The sequence below is a fragment of the Pan troglodytes genome, chromosome 9 (genome assembly GCF_028858775.2).
Source record: "Pan troglodytes isolate AG18354 chromosome 9, NHGRI_mPanTro3-v2.0_pri, whole genome shotgun sequence".
Taxonomy (NCBI): domain Eukaryota; kingdom Metazoa; phylum Chordata; class Mammalia; order Primates; family Hominidae; genus Pan; species Pan troglodytes.
The window spans coordinates 130,283,955-130,308,896 of NC_072407.2; the positions used below are offsets into that span (position 1 = coordinate 130,283,955).

General features: G+C 39.0%; 1 long non-coding RNA gene across 1 annotated transcript; it reads left to right on the top strand.

Annotated features, from left to right (window-relative positions):
- Positions 1-5,661: 5,661 nt before the first annotated feature.
- LOC112204818 (uncharacterized) lies at positions 5,662-21,835 on the top strand. Its single transcript, XR_002938577.3, has 3 exons — positions 5,662-5,768; positions 21,152-21,252; positions 21,542-21,835. It is a non-coding gene; the product is annotated as an uncharacterized LOC112204818 (long non-coding RNA).
- Positions 21,836-24,942: the final 3,107 nt, after the last annotated feature.

Below are 24,942 nucleotides of genomic sequence, written 5' to 3' on the forward strand. Positions count from 1 at the left end.
ACCCTCCTCTTCACTTCCTGCACCTCTGACTTCCTCTTGTATTACTACAAGAAGCACCTATGGAAGAGAAAAGTAAGGTCAAGATAATGATTGTTTTTAATTCCTGTGACATCTCCAAGGAATGAGACTAGGGCTCTACCATTTTCCACTTTAACTCTCTCTTTATGGGCTCCAGAAACCATTCCTATCCTTCATCCCTTCAGGGACCCCAGCAACCTATTCTTATGGAGCTGAGGGTATTGCACCATTTCTTGTGATTTCTCTGTACTCTGCCCACATTTTTATGAGTTATCTGTCTACTAAACTCCTTTCAGATTACCCAATTTAAATTCTCCTTCTGGTTCCTGCTGAGATACTGACTGATACAAGGGAATTCTGAGAAAGGATTACATATTTTAACTATTCAAAAGAGCCTCTGTTGGACTCTACCACTTGAGTTAGAAGTGTATTAACCTGTAATAGAATTTACTTATAATAACTGCATAAATTGGTGTTCTCTTTCTATTTCTCTCTGCATTTCTATCCATCCTCAGTATCATCAGAAAAGTTGATTGATTTTTTTGGATAGTTTATGTTCTTAGAATCCCCTAGTGACCTCTCATTACCATAGAAAAATATCCAAAATTAATAGCCTAGATTTCAATACACTCCATTAATCAGCCAATTTTCAGTTCACTCCAGGTATATTGCTCTCAATTCTCCAGACCACAGGTTAGTAAACTATAGCGTGTGGGCCAAATCTGGTACATTTATAAATAAACTTTTATTGAAACACAGTCACACTCATTCATTCTATGTGTCAATGAGTGTCACATAGCTAATAAGTGGCTGGAGTGAAACGCAAACATAGGCATGTCTGACTGCAAAGTTCCAGCTCTTCCCACAGTTCACAGGGAGAGTCTATAACTGAAAATTGATAAACTTGGTTCCAGGTCACATCAAGCTATAAAACTGATCTCTATCTTTCAAGAGACAGTGATCCTAACTTAGATATATCTGGAAGGAAAATCTGAGAAGGTGGAACTAAGAAAAAACTCATTCACATAGAATGAATGTGAAAGAAGGGTAAAAAAGGGTAGAGTGCCCCTGCAAGGAAAACCCCAAATACCCACTCTTTAGATGTGCTGGGTATGGGATTTACTGTCCTTGAAAAGTAATATGGCAGAGATAGTTACAGCTTCCCAAACGTCTAAACCACGTGCTCCGCAGCTCCCCTGTGCCAGGTAAGGTCATGTGACTAGTTCTGACAGGTCGCACTCATTCTATGTGAATGAGTTTTTTCACATAGAATGTACTGTCTGTGGCTGCCTTGACAACACAACAGTAGAGCTGAATAGTTAAGACAGAAACTACAGAGCCTACAAGCCTACAATATTTAGTATCTAGCCATTCACTAGAAAAGTTTACTACCCTGGTCTCTAGAACACAGTATCATCAAAAGCATTCACATATCACATTGTCTCAGACCTAGAGTGAGGAATATCTCTGGTATCAACTTCATCTGTAAAAAATTAGACTCAGATACAGTTTCCAATCATATCCCTTCAATAAAATGTTTCAATGTTTCCAGCTAGATTTTTCCAGCAGCTTGTTTGCAACTTTACTTAGCATTTCCTATGTTACTTATTATACAAATTTAGTTGCTTTTAAATCTGTTTCTCCTTATTAGATTTGAAAGAAACTTAACAAAAATTACATTTTATGCATCTTTATATCTCCTTTGATGCCTACATAGTGTCTGGCAGCTTTAAGGTATTAAATAACTCTATGTTGACTGAATGAATATCTACAGTAGTAGGAAATATCAACTGCTCTTGAAAGGAACATGATCATGCCTCCTGGATTTGCATGAAGAAATTGACATCATTTGATTCCCCAGTAGTCTAAGGGAAGGGAGGAGATAAAGAGAAAAACTGTACCTTTCTTCAAGACACAGTAGCTGCTCTTCTCATCTCAGCTCTTCTCATCTATAGTGAGGAGGGAACAACAGAAACCTGTATTTGCACAGATGTGAAAACAACTTATATTAATGTTGAGAAATAATACCAAGATACTGAGGGGCTGTGTGAGCTGGAATTAGTCAGTTAGGTAACAGTAGGTAACATAGTGGGATGTCCCAGTATATTTTAGTGTACATCATATTTTTTTCATTATCATCTCCCTCAATAATACCAAAAATATTTTTCTTCCATTAGTATGTTTTATATTTCTTATGATACACTTTGAGATTCATTTCTTCCTTTAAGTTTCACAACAATCTTATACATTATGTTTGGTTCTGTTTTAATATTGGGAAATAAATAGAAAAGACCGTTAAAATAAGTACTCAATCATGTTATCTCTACCTAAAAAAAGAAGAAAAATAAAAGAAAATAGACATTGGTCATAATTAGGAATCTCTTGTATATTTCCTTCCTAAAGTATTTGTGGCAGTGAATGGGATTTATCTTCTGAATTTTCAGACAAATTAAATCCCGAAAAAAATGCAGCTATCTCTTCTCCTTTCCTCAAGCCAATTCAGCTGAAGCCAAAGGAATAAAGTTTTCTAAGAGCAAAACCAGTGTACACAGTAGGGATGTTATAGATTATTAATAAAGTCATTTGTGTGGTTCTGACATTAGTTCATTTTCAAGCATCCTTATTTTTGCCACTGCAAATCCGTTTTTGAAGATGGTTTTTCTCCTCTCTCCTCCCAAAGACTATATCCAGGGAGAAGAAATAAATAGATGGCAGAAAGATTCTATGAATTGTGTAACCAGGTAAAACTTTGAACTATTAACTTGGGTGGTTTTCCACAGCTCTCTTTTATACCCTTCTTCAATTTCCATTGTCTTTATTACAATTCTACCAGTAGTAATAGCTTTCATTATATTCTACTCTGTGGAGAGCAATTGATTCAGCTGAAAACCAACAGTCAAATTGAAGGCATTGAGTTTGAAAATCTGTCCCTATACCCATATCAGTAGTAAAATTCTTAAAAGTCAAGACTTTCAAACACATGAACTAAGGTTTGGAGAGAAAGGGAGAAAAATGGAAAAGAAGGCATTATGATCAATGTTATAGTTAGGATGTTTGTCCCCTTCAAAACTCATGTTGAAATTTAACTCCCAGTGTAGGATGTGAGACCTAAATGGGAGGTGTATGTGTCATGGCGGCAGATCCCTCATGAATACATTAATGCACCAGGGAGGAATGAATAAATTCTCACTCTGTTAGTTTCCATGATTGGTGGTTGTTAAAAAGAGCTTGATACCTCCCCTCTTGCTCTCTCCTGCTTTCTCTCTCGCCATGTGATCTCTGCACAAGCCAGCTCCCCCTTCCACTTCCTCCATGAATAAAAGCAACCTGAGCCCCTCACCAGAAGGAGATGTCAGTGCCTTCTTGTACATCCTGCAGAATCACAAGCCAAATAAATCTCTTTTCTTTATAAGTTTCCCAGCCTCAGGTATTCTTTTATAACAACACAAATGGACTAAAATCATCTAAAAAACATTTTTCCTACTCAAAAGAAGATAAAAGTGTGACCAAGAGTAGGAAGAGGAAAATCATAGAAATGTGAAGAGAGTTTCAATACTTGCAAGTCTACATAAAGAACACCAGTTTTTTGCAACAATGCCCATAGAGAAACTAAAAGTCCGGAGAATCCCCAAGAGAAAATCTAGATCCATCTGTCAGGGACAATGGAAGGAGGATCCAGGAGCAGAAGAAAAGATTACTTACTTTCCCAATGTTATAGCCAGGGAGAACTGCAAGACTCCAAAATAGCCAATTATTGGCACCTGAGCTGTAAAGTAGTTATCACTGAGTGTTGGACAAATGGGATAGAGAACAGACTTTCATAATCCAATGCACTGCAGTGGAGTGAGGAGAGCACCCAGGTATTTTCATCTGGAATGGAAGTGGCTCAAGAGTCACTGGTGGCCCTGGAGATGTCTCATTATGGAGGCAAAATGAATGAGGCATAATCTACAAGGATATAGTATCAGAGGAGGGGAGTGAAGTGTAGGACTTAGGGAAGGCTCAACAGAGACAGGAACTGACAACAAGCCAATGGAATTTGCACATCTCAATAGAAACCAACCTGCAATGTCCATAGAAAGACAGTTAAAGACACTTACCCTCAAGATCAAAACAACTTACCCCCTCCCCAAAGTGAGATTACTTCACAGAGAAGAAATAAAAAAGAAGAAGAAAGAGCCTGAAGAGAGTGCGTTTAAATCCTAGTAAGACTGAATTAACATGGGAAATGATTAAATCTATCGGGCAGAGTAGAGCTTGAGAAGCTAAGTTCAATTGCCCAGAAATAAAGGAAAACTTATTTGCACCCTTAAGCATGTGTCTCTGAAAACTGTGCCCTCTGTAATTGTTTGTAGGGTTCCAGTAAATACAGAAAGAGACAAGAGGTGCCTAATACATCATAAGATGTTAAAGGATACTGGCTAGCATTTACATAGTTCAGAATGCTTTCCATGTGTTAACTCATGTAATCCTCACAACAACTGTAAGGGATAGATAATGCTATCCTCACTTTCACAATTGAGGGAGTCAAGGCATTCAATAATTTGCCCTACATCAGGGTAGGAAATGGGATTGGAACCCAACCAAGGGCTCCAGAGGCTGATGACTCAATTTCTGCTCAGATGGCCTCTCAGTTGAATTGCAGTGGTGGCAGCACCTGGGCTTCCATTGGTTCTTTCTACCAGAGACATTGCAATCTTTGCCTTCTGTCTCCAGAAATCACATCATCATTTTGGTCTATATCCTCTTGTCTCAACTCTGATTTTCCTGATTTCTAAGCCCTGGTCTTTCTCCAGCAGAGCCTTTCTATTCACACCTGAGCTTCGTGATCCCCACAGTGGGAATCTCTGCCTCCCTTCACTGCCCCAGTGTCCCGGGCTCAATTTTCTGGCTGTCATTGGAAGGAACAGATTGGTGCCTCTGTCAGCCCTTCCCAGTCTGCTCCAGCTTGTCCTTTAGTTCTCTTTAGTTCTTTCTCAAGGAAGAAACACAGCTGCCCAGTCAGCTTCAGTGACCAATGCCAAAGAAGGCCAGGAGCAAAGCTAAGCATCACAGACAGTGAAGCATGAAGTTTTATTGAGAAAAATCCAAATATTGAAACAACTGTGGCAGCACAATGTTGAAGACAGATCAAACTTATTTCCAGTGGTTTCAGAGGTAGGTCAATTACAAACACATGGAAAGCAGAAGAGGAAAATATATGCGTCCAAAGGGAGAAAAAAATTCTTAAAACTGGAATTAGGCCATAAAGTAATAACTACTTTGAGGGCTTGTGAGCTGCATGTCTAGAAGGCATTCACCAAGGTCTAAATGTCCCCCACCTCAAGGGGATGCGGGATGGAGGAGGGAAGGAATGACTAGAGGACCTGTGTAATCCCTAAATTGCTATTATCCTAGACCAGATATCAGCAATCTTTTTTTCTGTACAAGATGAGATAGAAAAGATTTTGGACATTGTTGTTCTTCCAGTTTCTATCAGCTACTCATTTCTGACATTATAGCTAGAAAGTACCACAGACAAATAGGTGTGGCTGTATTCCAAAACATCTTTACAGGCATGTATTACTTAACAATGGGGATACATTCTGAGAAACATATCTTAGGTGATAGAATCATTTGCAAACATCACAGAGTATACTTAAACAAGCCTACTACATACCTAGGCTGTATGGTGTAGACTATCACTCCTAGGCTATAAATCCATACAGCGTGTGACTGTACTGAATACTGTAGGCAACTGTATCCCAATGGTAAGTATTTGTACATCTAAACATACCTAAATATAAGAAAGACAGAGTAAAAACATGGCTTTATGATCCCATGGGACTACTGTCACATATGTGGTCTGTCATTAACAAAAATGTTATGCCGCACATGGCTGCATTTGTAAAAGAAGGCAGCTGGGTTTGGCCTGCAGGCTGTAGTTTGTTCTAGATAATTCCAAATTTAGGTAATTTAAATCTAGGAAATAAATTTTTCCTAGATAATTTCGGCATCATTGTGAAAGAACTGTGAGAATTATGGGTGTAAAGATCTGAGTGAAGGGAAGAGGAGAAGCTCTACACATGATTGGAGAGGCTGGGAAGCATGAAGGCTTTATCCCACCTTTGGTTTTGTCTCAGGTTGGCATTCCCTGCATAGGTGGCTCCCTGCAGGCCTGAGCGGCCAGTGTCAGTGTCATGGATTCCAGGCAGCCTCCAGAGATCCACTGCCTGGAGAATCAAAAAATGTTAAATGTCCATGTTGAAAAACATAAAATTATTATCCAGTGCAACACTTCACTTTGAGAATAGAGAAATTAAGGTCCATAGAAGAAAGTAACTTCTCCAAGGCCACATTTGAGTGGCAGATCTAAGCCTTAAAATTGCATTGCCCATTTACTTTATTGATGTTTTCCTTGAATGTGACTGAGGGTAGATATTCCACAAATTTGAGAAGTCCTGACAGGTGTCATAGCTGTGGGCTTATGTAGGTGAGACACAGCATGGGCTGAAGATGCACAGATTAAAATAACTCTACACTGGTAAATCCCCCCAAAGAATCGGTGGTACAATTTCTCATTTATTTTCTATATGTTCTTAAACAAGCCCTAGAAATATCTCATAAAATTGAATTATATTTATTTCTCTAAATGTATATCAAGCTCCTATCCAAAACCCACAGTTATACTTCCTCCTGTTCAGAAGTCCTCTTTACTGGTTCTGTGTGCCTCTGCATCCTCCGCACCTTCACTTCAAGCCCAGCCTCCTCTCCTGGGGACAGTAGTAAGCAGAGGCACAGATTATCACTTGCAATAGCCAATGCCAGCCCCATGCACATTGCCTAAAGCTAAGCCTAAATCCACCTCACAGAAATGGCAGTTATCTAAAGAGCTCATGAAGTACCCCCACCCATCCCATCCTGAAGATTCCACCCATTCTTCCCTTTGCCCAATAACCAGAGTGTTCTGGCAATTAGCTAGTTCAAAGCCCTCTCTCCTCATGGACACATGCTATCAGAGAACCCAAAAAAAAGCAGCTATCTTCAGCAGCAGGAATCCAAAAACATCTGGGTTGCATCCCGAGCTGTCAGTCTTGCTAACTTATTAATAACAGAGGGAGATGACCAAAAAACTGGATAAAAGGTTATCAGCTTCTCTTCTCTCCTCTCTCGCATCTTTCTGATGGCCTGATTGATGCCAGATTGCCTGGCATGGGACAGAAATGCTATTTTTAGTTGGCTCTGAATCTGAGGGGCTTTTATTTCTGCTTGTGAACCTTTATAAATATTTAAGAGAAAGAAAAAGCATGAATGGGGGAACATGTGGCTGCATGGATATCCATCAAAGCTGGCTGTGGAAATTATAGATATGTGTGTGTAGCTGGAGAGCTGTCTGGAATTATGGAGCTGTGTGTGCATGAATAAAAGAAAACTCTCAAAGCCTTGGAGACAACTTCAAAGCCAAGAGGAAATCAAGGCTCATAAGGTGCACACCCTGGGCTCTTTATTCAACTGCTTCCCTGACCTCGGCCTCTGTTTTCCAGTCATAGTACAGGTGTGCTTACCTTCCCTCTCCTGAAAATGGGAAATGCTGAGTGGGAGAGGGGCTCCAAGATTTGGGTTCAAGCCTTGGGTCTTTCCATGACCACAGGCAAACAAGGTATTTCACCCACTAGGGCTCAGGATCCCATATAGAAAATGAAGTCAGCATGAAGCTCCACATCTAAATTTATACTTGTAAAAAATTATTCTTCATTCTTATGATCTTTATGCAAATTTATTCCTTCATTTCAGAAGAATCTGAAATGTCTTACCTTTTGTTTTCTCGCATGGCACATTAAAAAGTCAATTCGACAAGCATTTCCTGAGTGTCTGCTGCACTAAATACCCAGTGCTGGCCAGTGTGAGAAAAGAAGTTCTAGGAGGATGGTGTTCTTTGGTAGACGAATGGGCAATATCCTCTTCAGTTCCCCCGGCCCAGCTTCAAAAGGCGGCAGCTCCTTTCAAGAGAGAAGAGCCTATCAACTCCTTTTTTTCAGGGAAAGAGCTCCCATGGATCCAAGTTTTCACCAAGATTTCACTCATTCTTATTTGTCTCACCAAAACTGTGAATGATATATTCTGAAGGGCCGGAAAGGGGAGGGCAACCACCTGTACACTCATGCAATGATTCTTGCAGTAGTATTTATTGAGCACCTACTACGTTAAGTACTGACAATCCTGCATCAGAGAAGGAACCACAATGCCTGCATTGTGGAATTTACAATCCAGTTAGGAATTACAGGCGTTGAAAAAATCATAACAAACTTGATAGATAGGCATAGGATGTCACCGCATGGAAGCCCATAAGGGAGGTGGAATCATCCACTTCATAATGTTCCCTTTGACTGATCTCAGCATGTCCCTGTAGGAAGCCACAGACTATTCTTTAAAAGCCATCACAAGTATCTGAGAGCAGCCCAGGACATTCCTCCTGACTTGCCATCCTCTCCCTGCGTCTACATCAATCCTCCTGTAGGTCCCCATGGCTCAGCTCTGTGGCTCCGGTCTCTGTTTTCATCCCTTCCTTGTTTATTATGTTTATGTATTCACTCCTTTGGAGTGGCAGTTCAAGCAGTCACCCCTCTTCAACTCAGGTGAGTGCTGGCAGGAGCCCTAATCTGCCTCCTGACCATGCTCACCAGGTACAGCTGAAGTAAAACCACCAGCCTCCCACCTTGACCTCCCAGCCCTCAGCCACCCATGGAAGAAGGCAGCATTGCCATGAAGGACAAACATAAACCACTTAGGCTCTGTGTCAAAGACTCTGCCCACGTGGGCAGAATGTCAGTCATCCCTGTGAGTGTGAAGCGCTGAGGGGATGAATGAAAGAAAGAGACTGAGTTTCTCAGCAGTACAGACAAATTAAAGCTGGGACTGTCTGCCCGCTGTGCACCTTGCCAGCTGCCTTTTCTTCCCTGCTCCCGCATGAAGCCTCAATAAAGCAGGTCTGCTTGAGGGACCACCCTGCAGCTTACCTGTACTTTTATGACTTCCCCACACAGCTCTCATGCCCTTCCCACCCAGAAAATTCCTGCATTTCTGTCAAAATCTGGCATCTCCCTTGAAAATTATTCCCTGATCACCACCTACGACCAGAAGAGATCATTTCTGAGCAGCCTTTCTCCCATAACACCTTGTACTTTTACTAACATGGAACCACTCCTTCAACAGATATTTACTGAGCTCCACCTTGCAGGTCCCGTGATTGGTTTTTGGCAGTCTGTCTCCTCTCCATCAGGATGGACAGCTTGAAAGCAGAACCCATACCTTTTGTCTGAGAATAGTGCATACATAAGCCCTCTGCCTAGTAAGTATTAGGCATTCAGTAGGTGCCTGGTCAATTGATGATATACTATGACTTACTTTTTGAAGGAGCTAATAGACATGAATTGGCAGAGAGAAGACCTGAATTGATATCAAGGGAATTAGACTCCATGAGCAAGATAGAACTAAATTTGATTAAATGGGTCTCTTTCAACATCGTAATGCCATTCCAGAGTGGAAGTCTCCACTTTAAGACAGCTAATCTCTGGTTTCTAAGTTTCCCTAAGGGATCCCAGACAGGACTATAATCTGTCCCACAGGCCCTGTCCTCTTTCCCCTTTTGGCCTCTGATTCTTAGCATTGCAGAAATATTACTCACAGAAATAAACTGACCTTTTGAAAAGTAACTGAAATCATGCATTCCAGCTGAGGACAATGAACTTGATGTTTAAAAAAGTATAAGCTTCTGTGCCAACATAATGAACTTGTTGGCTACTAATATGTTCTTTCAATTTTGGAATAAACATATATGTGACCCTCAAACACTTGTTTTAATAAAATCATTTAGTGTATGTGTTTTTTCTTCCTACCTTAGCCAAATGTTATTGAAAGTCCAGTGGGGTGGTTAAACCCTACCTTATCTCCTTAAGAGTCATGAAGATCATAGAATTTTTGTTTCAGAACCGTGACCACCCCCTGCCCAATGACTTGTGTAATCCAAGATAGATCTGAAGGTGATTGCACATGATACAAATTTAATTCTATGAACATAAGTGTAGAAGTGAAAACACAAAGCCCTTTGTTTGAGTTAGATTTATCCTTTCATCATTGATAGTAACAACCTTGGATATTCGCACAGTACCTGACAGTTTACTAAAATGTACTTATTGTTGTCATATTTAATCCTTCCAAAAAAGTAGGAAGGTGTTTTATTATTATTATCATTGCCTATATCTTATGGATGCAGAAACTCAAGTTTGGAAACATTACATGATTTGCCAAAGGCCAAATGTAAAACAGGTTTTAGAAACTTGCGAGGTGTGGAGGAAAGTGTACAGGCTCCAGCCAGACAAAACTTGGTTTGATTTTTGGCTCCTCCACTTATAGCTTTATGATCCTTGACCTAAACAGCGATTACAACAAAATGTATCTCATGCTCACTGTGCCCAGGTCAATGTTCTAAGCACTTAGCTTGTCTTATATTATTTAATCTTCATAAGAGCCTATGAAATAAGTTCCATCATTATTCCCACTGACAGCTGAAGAACCTGAGACACAAAGGGATGGGAAACTTGTCTGGAATCTTCTAACTGATCAGTGGAAAAAACGGAATTAGAACCCATGTAATTTGACATCAGAGCCCAGGCTCCTAAGCACTAGGAAACCTCGTCTCCCTAAGTCAGTTTGCTTCTCTCAGTCACAATATTCTCATTGGTAAAAGGGAGGTAAATGGTGCCTACCTTGCAGAATCATTATTAAAAGTAGAAATAATATCCATCAAGTACCTAGTAAAATTCTTAGTAGGGCGCTCTCACCAAATTTTCAGATTTCTCTAACCCACGTGAGATTTTCCATGATATGCTAGGCCAGGATTTCTATTCTGAACCCATTTTGGAGTCCTTAAATGAGCTTCAGAGACAATACAACCCTCCTGAAATGGCATTGGTAGGTCTATCTCTGTCTCTGTCTCTATCTCTTTCTAGCTGTGTGTGTTTGTGTGTGTATGTGTGTGTGTGTGCGCATGCATGCACTCATTTTTCTGGGGACACTGTCTCTAGCTTTCATCAGATTCACAAAAATGTCCATGTCTCCCAAAGAAACATTAGCACTACTGTTGGATAATCTTGAAATAAGTCATATACTCTCCAACTCTATTTTTTTATGTATAAAATCATTTAAATATTTTATCCAATCAACATCCTCAGCAGAAATGTGTTTGCCAATTCAACTTACTGTTAATCAAGTTTTAAGCTCATGTTATAAGAAGATCTATTTCGTTTCTTGGATGGGTATAATTGAGTTTGAAGATCTGAGGAAAGAAATGTTTCCTATATCTTGGCCTTCCTCCCTATCAGCTGGCTGTGTTTGGGGCTGAGAAGAAGTCTGCATCAGCACATGTGAGTGTGTGTGTTTACATGGGCCCCAGGGGAAGTGATGACTGTGAGGCAGGCTGTATGCCTGTCCTGAAATGGCTGCCCTCCTCTTATCAGAAACCAATGTGCGTGTTTATTCTATTCCCTCATTAATCTCCTCCCAGCAAACCACAGACTGCCACAAGCAGCTTGATGCCTCAGCACACTTGGCAGCCAGGCAGGTCACTAATGAGTCCTCATCACCCTGGCCTTGTTTGTTGCTCCCCAGCCCACCAGGAACTGGACTCTGCTGGGCTGATGAGAATTGGGTGGAAGGGAGTGTACTGGCCCCACAGCCAAGGTGTGCACAGGGATAGACAGCCCCAGAGAGTCCCAATCCTCACACTGTCAAAGGACAGCAGACACAACTGATGCCAGTTTATATGAGGTTGACATGAAGTTCAAACCAGCCCACTGCTATTTTTAGTGGAGAGGTTGGCGGTGTGATTGCAGAGGGCCTTATTTAATAAATCACCTACTCCCGGGATTGGAGAGTAAACAAACGCTATGAGCAGTGTGAAGCTGCCATCACCCCTCCTGCTCTGCGTTTGCTTTCTCACCTTTGCTCGTCTTCTATTTCTGTTTCTCTGTTCCCACTTCTGTACTTCCTTCAGCTGGCTCTTTGAGAAACACAGCTGAGCTTAATGCATTCATTAAGTGGAACTAAATATTCCCGAAAAAAAATTGAGTTATGACAACTTTTTGAATAAATATTTCATGGTCCTTAAAAGATTCTAGGGATGTCTATATAAACCACCTTCCAAACCCTCTTGCTTAAAGGGCTCTTGCCTCATTAGGGCACTGGCATTTCAATGTTGTATGCATTTTAACGTTAAAATTAAAATTGTTCTAATTTAATAGCTTCATTCACCACAGCCTCTTATGTTATGATAATCACCTGTAAGTTATGCAATGGTGATAAATGGCATAAAGCTTTAAAGGTTTCAGATAATCATACCTATTTTATTCTCTCTCTCTCTCTCTCTCTCACCTCCTGAGCTCAAGCAATCCTCCCTCCTCAGCCTCCTAAGTATCTGGGACTACAAGCATGTGCCACCCTACCTAGCTAATTTTTTTAATGTTTTTGTAGAGATGGGGTCTCATTATGTTTCCCAAGCTCATCTCAAACTCCTGGGCTCAAGCAGTCCTCTCCCCTAGGCCTCCCAAAGTCCTGGGATTACAGGTATGAGTTACTGTTCCCAGCTCCTATTTTCTAATCTCCTCCCACACATTCCCCAATCTTTCATAATCTAGGTTCTGCTCCCATCACTGATGGAAACTGCTTACTTAAAAGTGACCTGAGAGCTTCCAAATACCTCTCCCCTCTCACACCTCTTCCTGCTCACCTGCGGACCCCCATCAGAGGGACCACTTCTACCATGTGACAGCACCCCCCTTACTTTCTGTCATCCAGCCCAGCACTGGTTGCCTTCCACTTATTTAGACTTTTCTATCAGCCCATGTTGCCGAGACTTTCATCTGAATCTTCCCCTTATGTGCAATCCTTATGTTCAGCTTTGGTTTATTCACTTACCTAATAGTGTTATTATTAAGTGCCCATAAATGCCAAAGCCACTTCCAACAACATATCAAACTGATTATCTGAAAACCTTCCAATTACAAAATACCTAGAAAACTCAGTAATTATATAAGAAGTAGTTTAAATAAAGGGGAAAAAACACAACAAGAAACACGAAAGTAGGAGGAAAATTTTTTTAAAAATAGTATGCAGGGTATCAAATAATCCCATCTTTTCTCAAGCAAAATCCAAGCCCATATTTTTGACCACCTACTATACAGTCTCTTTTGACTACGCTATAAAAGGCTTAAGCTCAATGTGGTGAGAAATGAGCTAAATATCTTTCTTCAAAATGTTTCTTCACATTTGTTCCCAGGCTAAGTACACAGAAACATAAATCTTCTGTTCATACATTCCCAGAATTTCTAAGTCATCTTTTACCTACCCTCTCTTTGGTCCTGCTGTAACCTGGAATCCAGTGTACCTGGGAAGAGTCCTGGTACCTATGAGTCTATCTGGTTACTTCCTATTCATTTTCTCTATTTCCTAAGTCCCCGTGGCTAGACTTCCTTACCTTGTGCATTCTCTAAATCCTCTCCTCAGACCAAAATCCTTCTCTAAGAAGCCGGTGTCCTGACACTGTCTAGTTTTTACCAAACCCTTCCGTGAGATCTTCTGTGCCATAACAGCATTACCTCAATGACATTACTGTTATTTGGGGCATCACACTTGACTAAATATATCCTCTGTCACACTGAACCTATAGCCAGATTCCTAGCTTACAGCCCTTAGCTTAAATATTGATCCTGGCAAATTTAGCAACTTGAAAGTCTGCTGTCAACATGCCCTTTGCTCTGTCCTGGAGGAGAATATTTCTTTAATATAGGGATACACCTTGAACCTGAACTAGACAATTACTGGGATGCTGGTATTTCAGGACATATATCTGGGTGCATAACTGGTGTATTTGAACTTTGCCTACCAGAAGTTTATTTGCATGAGGATCTCATGAGCATCTTGGGAGAAAACACTTCTCAAGAGAAGAAAGAGTTAGGCAGGCCAAGAAATAAAGTCTCAGTCACTGAAAAGAAGGAATAACTCTGAGTTTGATGTGGTATTAGTACATTGGATATCCCTCCAAGTCCAGCAAACCATGGAGTCCTCTATGTGAGCTTTACAAAAATGGCGATTCGGCTATAAGGCCTGAAATGGAGAAGCGTTAATTAGAGGCTATTGGTGCTGTGATAATTACCAGACTGAATTCCTGGCTGCCACTTGTGCATGCAAGAGTGAAAAGGCAGCTCAGGCCTGGGGCCAGTGAGAGGACTAACTGGGGGAAAAGCCACTCATTCTCACAACAATCCAATGCCCCAGAGCCCATGGGATGAAAACTGTGACTTAAAATTCAGCATAGAACACAGAATAAAAAAGATCGGAAGGGCATGAGATGAAGGAAGAATCGGGAAGAAGCAACAGGCACAAGAGTAGTTTCAGGACATAGAATTGGTACAAGTATCTCAGCTCCAAGGAGCTCACACCTCCTCTCTTTTCACCCAGTAGATTTACATTTCACTACGACTTGCCAGCATCACAGTCTCATGCTCCTCTCCATTTCTGCAGCAAGGTAGCTTATGAGCAAGAAGCTGTGGCAGCAAGTGCTGGGGCAGAAGGTCGTGCTGTGACAAACTAGTTTAACCACCCCCTCCCCATACGCCCCCAACCACTTTCAACATAGCCTGGTTCGGCCACTGAGGCTTGCTTAATTATAATTAACTCTCCTCATCTGCCTTACATATCTTCCTTTTCCCCTTTCCTTTATCTTTATTTTTAAACCATGGTCAAATGCCTGTTTTTCAAAGTCTCTCTGTCTCCCTCCTACATGTTAAACAAGGTTAAACAAGAGGCAGGATGTGAAGTGCGCATTCTCATATCTCCTAAGATGACTCTTGAAAAATCAAGTATGACTCTTGAAAAATCAATATTGCCATGAAAACTATCAGGATTCCCTGCTCCAAATAATGAATAAATGAAATGACTGGTCTAAAGATCAGCAACAAATTGGAGACAGAACAGAGGTGACTCTAAATATGTAATTTATCCCCTTAAACAAAAGGAAATTGATCTCTTATTGAATTATATCCACTTGATACTGACAAAGTAACTTACTGTGTGTTTAACATAGTAGAAATGCTAGATCAATAACAGATGGAGTCATATTGTGGCTTCTGGTCATAACTCCAGAGCATGAATGGACCCATATGTTTCTAAGCACCCTGGACAGTTCCTTTGCTCTCATCAGCTCTACCACTTGTATCTTCTCATTGGGATAAATGCGTCATATTATCGCTACATAGGTTTTAAAATCCTGTGTCAGAAATCGTATTAACTGTCATTGGGCTCAAACTCCTTTTTTGAGAGGTGAAGAAATTAGGACCCAGAGGGGTATTACATTGTTCAAGGTCACTATCTAGTGCAGGAAAAAAATTTCAGGTCTCCTAAGTCTGATTCTGAAAGTCCTTTCTACAACATATCGAGGTTTCCTAGCTTCCTCCTAATAATTATTTTTTAAAATAAGAGAAGCCAAGAAGCTTATCAGACTTTCAAGATATTTATTTGCCAGAGTTAACTTTCTCTCCTCTCTCACCCTTCGTAATCAGAAACCGTGATCCAGAAGGAACATGTGTCATTCTTTCCATGTTTTCCATGCCTAGATGAGGTTTAAACTCTATCTTATCTACTTATATATTTGCGTTTTTTAATACTTCTGTAGATAGTTGGGACATAAAGATGTCAGAAAACCAGTATTTCCAAGTAACGTGCCTCACATACAGGAAATGGGAGCTTACATTCCCTTTAAGACATTATCATAGATGTACAAAAATATGATTGATTCAAAGTATTCTTAACATAATAATACATCTTTGAACGGTAATTGTGCCTTGATTTCCAGCACATATTTCTATCAATAACTTCATTTTAAAATCACTAGGGCCTTCTGTTGTTGTTGCTTCTGAAAGCTGATACTAGAAGTGATGTACTCCGAGAAGCCCCTTTGAAAACTTTGTTATGTAATATTACTTACAACAATCCATCCTTTCCTTCCTGCATTACCACTGTATTGCCGATTTTCCTTCTGAGTCAGTTTTTGTTTATAAACATTAACGCATCACATTTTAGGCTCTGCTAAGGTGAAATGCTGTCAAAATATATATACTTTTTCAAAACTCATTTCCATTTCCTCTCTTCCCCAATTTCCTGTTGCAATAAAGCTCTTCTTCTTTTTTGTTAATGTCCTTGATGTTGACATTGTTTTTCCTAACAGGCTTCGAAAATACCATCTTTACCGATGTGATTATTCTAGAACACATCTATTCTCAATTCTTATATTCTTACATATCTTTTTCCTAGCCCTGCCTTTCATCCTTTTTGGCCAACTAAAGAAGTCCTCCCACCACCCAACTTTTCACGTCATCTGTAACACTAAAACTATTTCAAGTTTTAACCGCTGCTAGAAAGAGGATTTTAACAACCCATGATTTGCCACAGCCATACATTTTATTTGTATACCATCCTGTCCTTTATCTAGAACTAGACTGTCTATCATTTCTTCCTTCAATATGGTGTGGTCATATTGCCAACAATACACATTTTGAGCATCAACCTTACTTAAGGACACAAAAGCTGTGAAACATGTTGTATACCACTGAAAGCTACAGGCAGTATGTGATTCAGATGATGGATGCTCCATAATGGATAAAAGGTTCAGAGAAATTCTTCCGGGTCAGATCAAGCTGGAAATGGCGGTGAAGAAAGGGGAGAACATAGCCCATTGGAAAGGAAGAGGAAAATTGTTCCACAGGTTATGCCTTGATTTAATAATTGGTTGTATAATATTGGTAGATATGTAAACATAATTCAATTAAAAAAGACTTCCAAAAAATCTTTCTAAAAGACAAAAATATCATCTATTTATATGCACTGAAGCAAAAATTTAAAAACTTCTTTATATTAGCCGGAGGCGGTGGTGCATGTTGTGAGCCCAGCTACTCAGGAGGCTTAGGCTGGAGAATCATTTGAGCCCAGGAGTTCAAAGCCAGCCTGAGCAATAGTAAGACCCTCGTCTCAAAAAATAAATTAATTAAAATAAAGATAGAGATAACTTTATATTAATTTTCTGAATATTAAAAACATAAGCAAAGTAATATATAGTTGGCATATATTTATATACTTTAATCAGTTTATTAGTCATAGCTGCCTCTAAAACTGTGTCAGGAGTATTTTTTTGAAGAATATATATTTTATTAAGTTAGTACTGTTATTTTTCAGTTTTTCCTTAAAGTTTTCTACAATCTGCTTAAAAGCTGAATTTTCATTTCATCAACTTGTAACTACTGGCATTATCAATTCTTCTTTTAGCCCATATTACTTTTTATTGAGAAAACACTGTAAGTGCTTAGGGGAATTAAGAACAAATTCTGCTAAAGAGGGGATATTCTTAATTCTATTTTTTTTACAAGGAAATATGTAAGTATTTCAGCTCAAAGATTCTTAAAGTTTCTGCTTTTGGATTCCAACCAAATTATTTTATTTTATTTTATTTTACTTTTTTACAAGATCTGGCTCTATCACCCAGGCTGGAGTGAAGGAGTGCAATCTAGTCTCACTGCAACCTCTGCCTCCCAGGCCGAAACCACCGTCTCGCCTCAGCTTCCCGAGTAGCTAGGATGACAGGCACGCACCACCACCCCCGGATAATTTTTGTTTTTGTTTTTGTTCTCACTTTCGTTTTCGTTTTGGTAGAGACGAGGGTTTTGCCATGTTACCCAGGCTGATCTCGTGAGCTCAAGCGATCAGCCTGTCTCGGCCTCCCAAAGTGCTGGGACTACAGGTGGGAGCCAATGCACCCAGCCCAAATTACTTTATTTGACAAATATTTTATAGGCTAAAACCTTTCAAATAACATATCTCTATTTATAATTTTTCAATGTCTCACAGAATGTAAATGCTGTAAAATTATAAGTCATCTCAACTTAATTCCATTCTTTTAGAGAATATAAGTGCATCTAATTAAAAATAAAAGTTCCATTTAAAAAATCTTCCCCCAAATAGGTATATTTCAAATTTCCATTGAATTTCAGAATTAGAGCTTCTATTTGAGCTCTCAGTCTCATTTGACCAGGTAAGCCCCTGCATTTGTATTCAAAGTCAGTTCCTCTTCTGTATTTTTTATTTTCAAGATCTTTCTGCTTGCAAATTTTGTTTTTAGTAATTGCAGTTTTCTAAAATCTTCAAAAGGTAAAGTTTTGTTGTATGCAAATCATTTACAGTTATGATAAAATTTTAAAAATTAGCCAGGCATGGTGGCATATACCTGTAGTCCCAGCTGCTCAGGAGGTTGAGTCAGGAAGACTGCTTGATTCCAGGAGTTCAAGGCTGCAGTGAACTTTGATTAAACCAATACACTCCAACCTGGGCCACAAAAGTAGACCCTCTCTCAAAAAAAATTTTTTTTTAATTAAAGAAAGATTCCCAAATGACTTGGACCAAAACACAATTAAATTTCAGAGAACTTATTTATAAAAAACCGTGTAATAACTTTATAAGACATTCAGGTCAATTAATATAAAATTTAAACATTTGTAAAATTGATGGCAGGTAGAAAAGGACATCTTTTTATTTATAGTTTTTTATATTTAAAATTTATAACAAAAAAATTAAATTTACCTATTAGCTCTAATGCTCTAAGGCATTCATTATATATATCAAAAAATTTTCTTGTGCACATGAGAATAGTATTCCTTATATACCATCTTGGCAGAATTGAGAAAATATCTCTCAAATAACATTTTTGTCTTCTGTCATTCAGATAAGAAACTTGGTAGAATATACTAATATAAAATTGGCAACATGTAACTGCTAGTGAATATTTTATTCTCTACATGGGGCCAACACAATAGTTGCTATTACTTTGGTTTTTGTATTATGCCTGCAGAAAAACTTGGAATTAAAAACAAAAAGAAATTAAATTGGAAGAACAGCCATTTAAAACCATACATGAAATGTCAAGCTTCAAGCATTATACGTAAAAAGCACCTTCTAGAACTACAGATACTAAATTATTGTCTTCAGGTACCATCTTCTTAAAATAACTACTAATTTTCTAGGAGATGCTGATGCCACTTCAGCAGACTTATGTGTTCTTGTTTCTATGTGGTCAGTGAGAGCACCACAGCCTCTGGGGTAGATGGTGCACCTGGACAAATACTTGGTGCAAGTTACAGAGTCATCACCAACTTTCTTGAGAATGAAAACTTAGTACATAAACTGTTATTAAACAGGCATTTTGATTATTTCTTAACTTATTTCTGTCAAAAGTGTTTATTGCAAAAATAAAAAAGTATTACAAAGCAATGAAATAGTGGCTATAGATCTATACCATACAGTAAGTAGCAAAAATACCATAGCAAAATCATGCACACGACTCACTCCATTCTCTATACGCTGTAGAGTGTACAGGACTGCTTGGCTTCTATATCATGTCCATCTAATAGAATTTCCCACCCTTGCGGTCGATCCTGCTGACTGGAAGCCTGACAGCCTCACACGTCTCTCAGGCCATGTCACAACTGGCTAGTGAAGCAAGGGTCCATGAGCACAGCAACTTCCAGAGCTTCTCCCAGCTCCACTCACGGCCAGAAAGAATTAACTACCCCACACTGCTCGTATCTAAACACGCTTTATTATATCATTGAGCATCTGGCATTCCTCCCTTGAAATGGAAGCATTAATTAGCTGTATCCAGAAAGAGGGCCTTAACTACATGTCAAGCTGAGACCTCCTTTCACTATGTGTGAGTCTCATATAGACTAGAAGAGCTCACAGCAGAACCCTTGGGTACAAAGTGGAGGTCTCCCAAACTCAACCCAACAATGTGGTCCTATCAGTTTAGTGCAACCATTAATACTAATGCTTTGTTAGAGAATAAAAAATCCAGAGCTAATGCTAAACTAGCCAGGATGCCGAGCAAAAGGCAAAACCTGGAGACTGTTGAAACTGAGACATATATCACTCCTACTGTATTAGTCCATTTTCACATTGCTGATAAAGACACTCTCGAGACTGGGTGATTTATAAAGAAAAAGAAGTTTAATGGACTCACAGTTCCATGTGGCTGGGGAGGCCTCACAATCATGGCAGGAGGTGAAAGTCACATCTTACATGGTACCAGACAAGAGAGAATGAGAACCACGCAAAAAAAGCAATCCCTTATAAAAACCATCAGATCTCATGTGACTTATTCACTACCACGAGAACAGTGTGGGGGAAACCACTCCCATGATCCAATTACCTCCCACTGGGTACCTCCCACAACACATGGGAATTATGGGAGCTACAATTCAAGATGAGGTTTGGGTGGGGACACAGCCAAACCATATCACCTACCATAAGCAAACCACAAAAATACATTTTAAAAAAAATTTTCTTAAAATATTTAAATTTCTACATTATAATGTTCAGTAAAGATCATGGTTTTTCTACATAGTTTCTCTACTTTAAAAAATGTCTCTGCTCAGATGAGACTGTGTATTCCAGATGGCTTTACAAAACATTAGGTTAAACCGAATGAAGTTGCCCTCTTTGTCATTCAGAAACACTTGAATATCACCAAGTTTGTACTGATAATCCTAATACTTAAAACAACCTATAGTTCAGAAGATATGTTGTTGAAACTGAAGAGTAAAAAGAATTTCAGAGAAACAATAAGAGGACAACATTAAGAAAATATGCACATCCCGAAGAGAATTAGAATGTGGAACATCAAGAGTCATAAAAGTTATACAAAGGTCTTTGCTTTAATTACGTTCCTAAAAATTTATAAAATGTGTTTTGAGCAATGCTTACCCTGAAATATTCTTAAGGGGGTATGAGTTCAAAAACAAAAAAGAAACCAGAGGTTCATAGAGGATACCAGTAATTTGTCTGGCACTTTGCAAAGTGAGAAAGAGAATTGAAAACTGAATGGGACTGATTAGACAAGAAAAGAAAGAAAAGCAAGAACAGATTCTCGGGGAAGAGTGGGCCTTGCCCTGAGGTGTACCAGTCACGCACTTAAAACCCTTTAACATCAAAACCCTGTTTAGCACATGCTAACGCCCAGCTGGAGACAATTTTCAATTCTCCCCTTAATTTTTCTCAGGTGCTGAACTTGTAAGACCACCCCCCCCACCAACTACATAACGCTCATGTCATGGTTGAAGCTGTCTCACTCTATGCCATAGCATGGGATTTACTGCACTGGTGAGTTACGAGGGAAACTGTCTTATTTTAATTTGGGATGAAAGGGTAGCATGGGGGATTGGGGGACAACTGTACTGGTCTTAGACCTATGATCCACCACAGCTTTGTTACAAACTAGCTGTGTCAACAGACAGTCACTGCTTTTTTCCAGATTCCACAGATAAAGGGGGAGCTTGAACCATTAAACTCCTAGGTGATCTAGAAGTTTTCCGTAAATTAGAATATTTTCCTTAATTTAGAATAATGCAAAATTAGCTGACAGCTACTGTTTCAATATTTGTGTTCTTAGGTGGCTCCCAGAGAAGGGAAAAAAAGAGTGAAGTCCCAGGAATCTTTAATTAACATGGAAAAAGTTACAAGATCAACAGAGACAGAGCAGGGCAAAGTAGAGGTTGGGGGAAGTGGGAATGAATATGTATACTTTCAAACTATTTCTTACCAAACCTGCCTCTGGGAGCCGTGCAAAAGGAACATCATTTAAAGAGTTTATTTTTGCTTCTTGCTGAGATCTGTGTGACTGAAATTCAGCCTTGTTTTTTTTTTATCCTCCTGCTGTTTTTCTGTTAGTTCAGAACTGAGCATTTGAGAGATATTTTGACTCTGAAAAATAAAAAATAAACTGCAGGGTAAAGTTCTATGTCTGGACATTTTTCTTATAAAATTTCTGGGGGGTTACATATTTGAGAGACTTCAAAGCATATGTTGTTAATCACTCTTTTGGCATTTCATTAACATTTACAATTCTGACATATTAAATCTAAATGAAATCCTTATTGGAGACATTTAATATATAGTTCAACATGCTATGAGTAGAATAAAATGTCCAAAAGGAGAGAGGAAATGAATTTCCATGTGTGTCTTTCAGGGTAGCATTTTTTTCTTGAAGGATATCCTGCAGAAACTAGAGGATGCCATTGTTAGCTATTTGCTACCACATCGATAATTCACCTGGTAGTGAATAAAGCTGTTTTAATTACAGATCCTACATGGACCGTAAAATGATAGTCCAATTTTCACTTTTTAGACAGGGAGACTGAAACATTAAGGATATGGGATTCACCAAAGGTCACACGGTGCTTAGTGACATAGTCACGCCTTCCAGCTCTGGCTCTCATATGTATCAGAACATAACATAACCCATCTTATCCCATAGATTAGATGATACTCACTCATGGAAATTTCATTGTCAGTCTTCCATCCCACATTTGCTATATGGCCTTAGGATCCTTACAGCCTAATTTTTCTATTAAGTTGGAGGTTTTCACCTTCTTGTTGAAAGTTGGAAATTTAGAGCAAATAAGTTAGTTCATAGTAAGAATATATTAGAGATATTCAAGCAGGAGGGGCCAGGGGAAGTAGATTTAAGAGAAATTACTCCATCTCTTTTCCTTTAAGTATTTTTTTCTCTGGGAATTTTTCCACTGTTCCTCCAAAGATCAGACCATTGAGAAATATTAAGACCTGATGTTAGCAAAAGTCTGTTAGCATTAATTAACCCAGCTTGGTTTTCACTAGGGTGCCTATAGTGTTTTAGCTTCTATTTCAAAACTCAAAATAGTCTGAAACCCAAAGTTAGTTTTTAGTAAATGAGTCACTGAAATTCCTTTGAAAATAAAACCTGATATAGACTGATATATTTATTTATAGTTTTTATTTATCCTACTAAGTATGAATATTCAACAAATATTGATGCATTTATTTAAAAGGTGTGTCTTCAGACCCTGCTGGGGTGATAATGTAGTGGTAGAGGCATTATATTACATTTCTAAGATTCAGAAAATCTCAAATTACAAGACACATCTGGCAATTTGGGATTTTGAATAAGAAAGTGTAGAGTTGTATTATATGAAAGTTGTGTGCTTTCAGAGCCTTGGAAAAATTCAATGCATGATTTGTGGCACTCAAATGAGATGATGTAACTCAACTTTAAGTCTTGCAGCTAGGCACTGGGCCTATTTTGAGTGGCAGTGTCTCTTATATGTACAGAGCATATTCTGTACCATACCAAAAGAAATCACATTGACTTTCTCAGAGGTCATTTCAGGGAAATTCTTGACTTTCTCAGAGGACATTTCAGGGAAATTATTTCCAAGAACTGAAAAGCACCATAGCCTAGATCCAGAAACAATTCTTGTGCTCTGAGTACACACATAAAAACTCATGAGTTGATGGAACTCAGCAAATGCAGCAGTTAGCAATTACGCTAGTGAAAATTTTCCCAAATAATGTTTCACTGTCTTGAGGTGGAGAAAAAGGCTGCAATCAAAAATGTTTGAGAGCCGCTTTCATACTGTGTCCTGCTCTTGGAAACTGACCATGCCCATTCGCCTATTACATGCTCTGGAAAATCCTGCAAAAACAATAACACAAAAAAAACCTGTTTAGCTCATTGTGACCACAAAACTCATCATTTCTGAAAATACCCCATAATGTCTCAAGGTTGATTAACATTTCCATGAAACAAACACTGAGAAAGTTACCTGCTGCCCATTGAACACTGCTAGCAGCTCTGGGTCTCTGGCATTCCCGAATTGGATGACAGACAGAGAACAGCAACCAAGAAACCAGCTCAAGTAGGAAAGATGACAGGCACTCGAATGGGGAAGATTAGTCGGGAAAATAGATGACTTGGAACTTCCTGATTCAATCACTGATTACTGCCTTCAAATGTTTCAATTAATATCTTAAGAGGTTCCTCCTGTAACCAGAGGAATAAAACAAGGTCCTTCAGATAACATTTTCCGACTGGCATATTTTAGCTGAACACAGTTTTTTAAATTGTGATAAAATACACACAACATAAAATTGCCTCTCTTAGCCACGTTTAAATGTACAGTTCAGTCACATTATGTATATTCACATTGTGCAACCATCACCACCATCCATATCCAGAACTTTTTCATCCTCCGAAACTGAAACTCTGAGACCATTAACAATAACTCTCCATTCCCCACTTCCCGTAACCCCGGAAGCTACCAGTCTACTTTCTGTTTCTATGAATTTGATTATTCCAGGTACCTCACATAATTGAAACTGGACAAAAATATTTTACTTTTTGTTACTGGTTTATTTCACTTAATATAATGTCCTCAATGTTCATCCACATTGTAGCATGTATCAGAATTTTTTTCCTTCTTGAGGCTGAATAATATTCCATTGTATGTGTCTACTGCATTTTATTTCACCATTCATTGGTCAATGGGAACTTGAGTTGCTTACACATTTTCGCTAGTGTGAATAACGCTGCTATCGACATGGGTGTGCAAATATCTATTTGAGCCTCTGTTTTCCTTTTTTTTTTTTTTTTTTTTACTATATACCCAGGAATAGAATTTGTGGATCCTATGGTAATTTTTTCACGAACCAGCATACTATTTTCCACTATAGTGACACCATTTTACATTTTCATCAACAGAGCAAAAGGGCTCCAATTTCTCTAAATCCTATATTAGTCCGTTTTCACACTGCTGATGAAGACATATCTGAGACCGGGCAATTTACAAAAGAAAGGCTTATTGGACACAGTTCCACGTGGCTGGGGAGGTCTCACAGTCATGGTAGAAGGTGACAGGCACATCTCACATGGCAGCAGACAAGAGAAGAGAGCTTGTACAGGGAAACTCCCCCTTACATAATCATCAGGTCTTATGAGACTTATTCACTATCATGAGAACAGCAGAGGAAAGATCT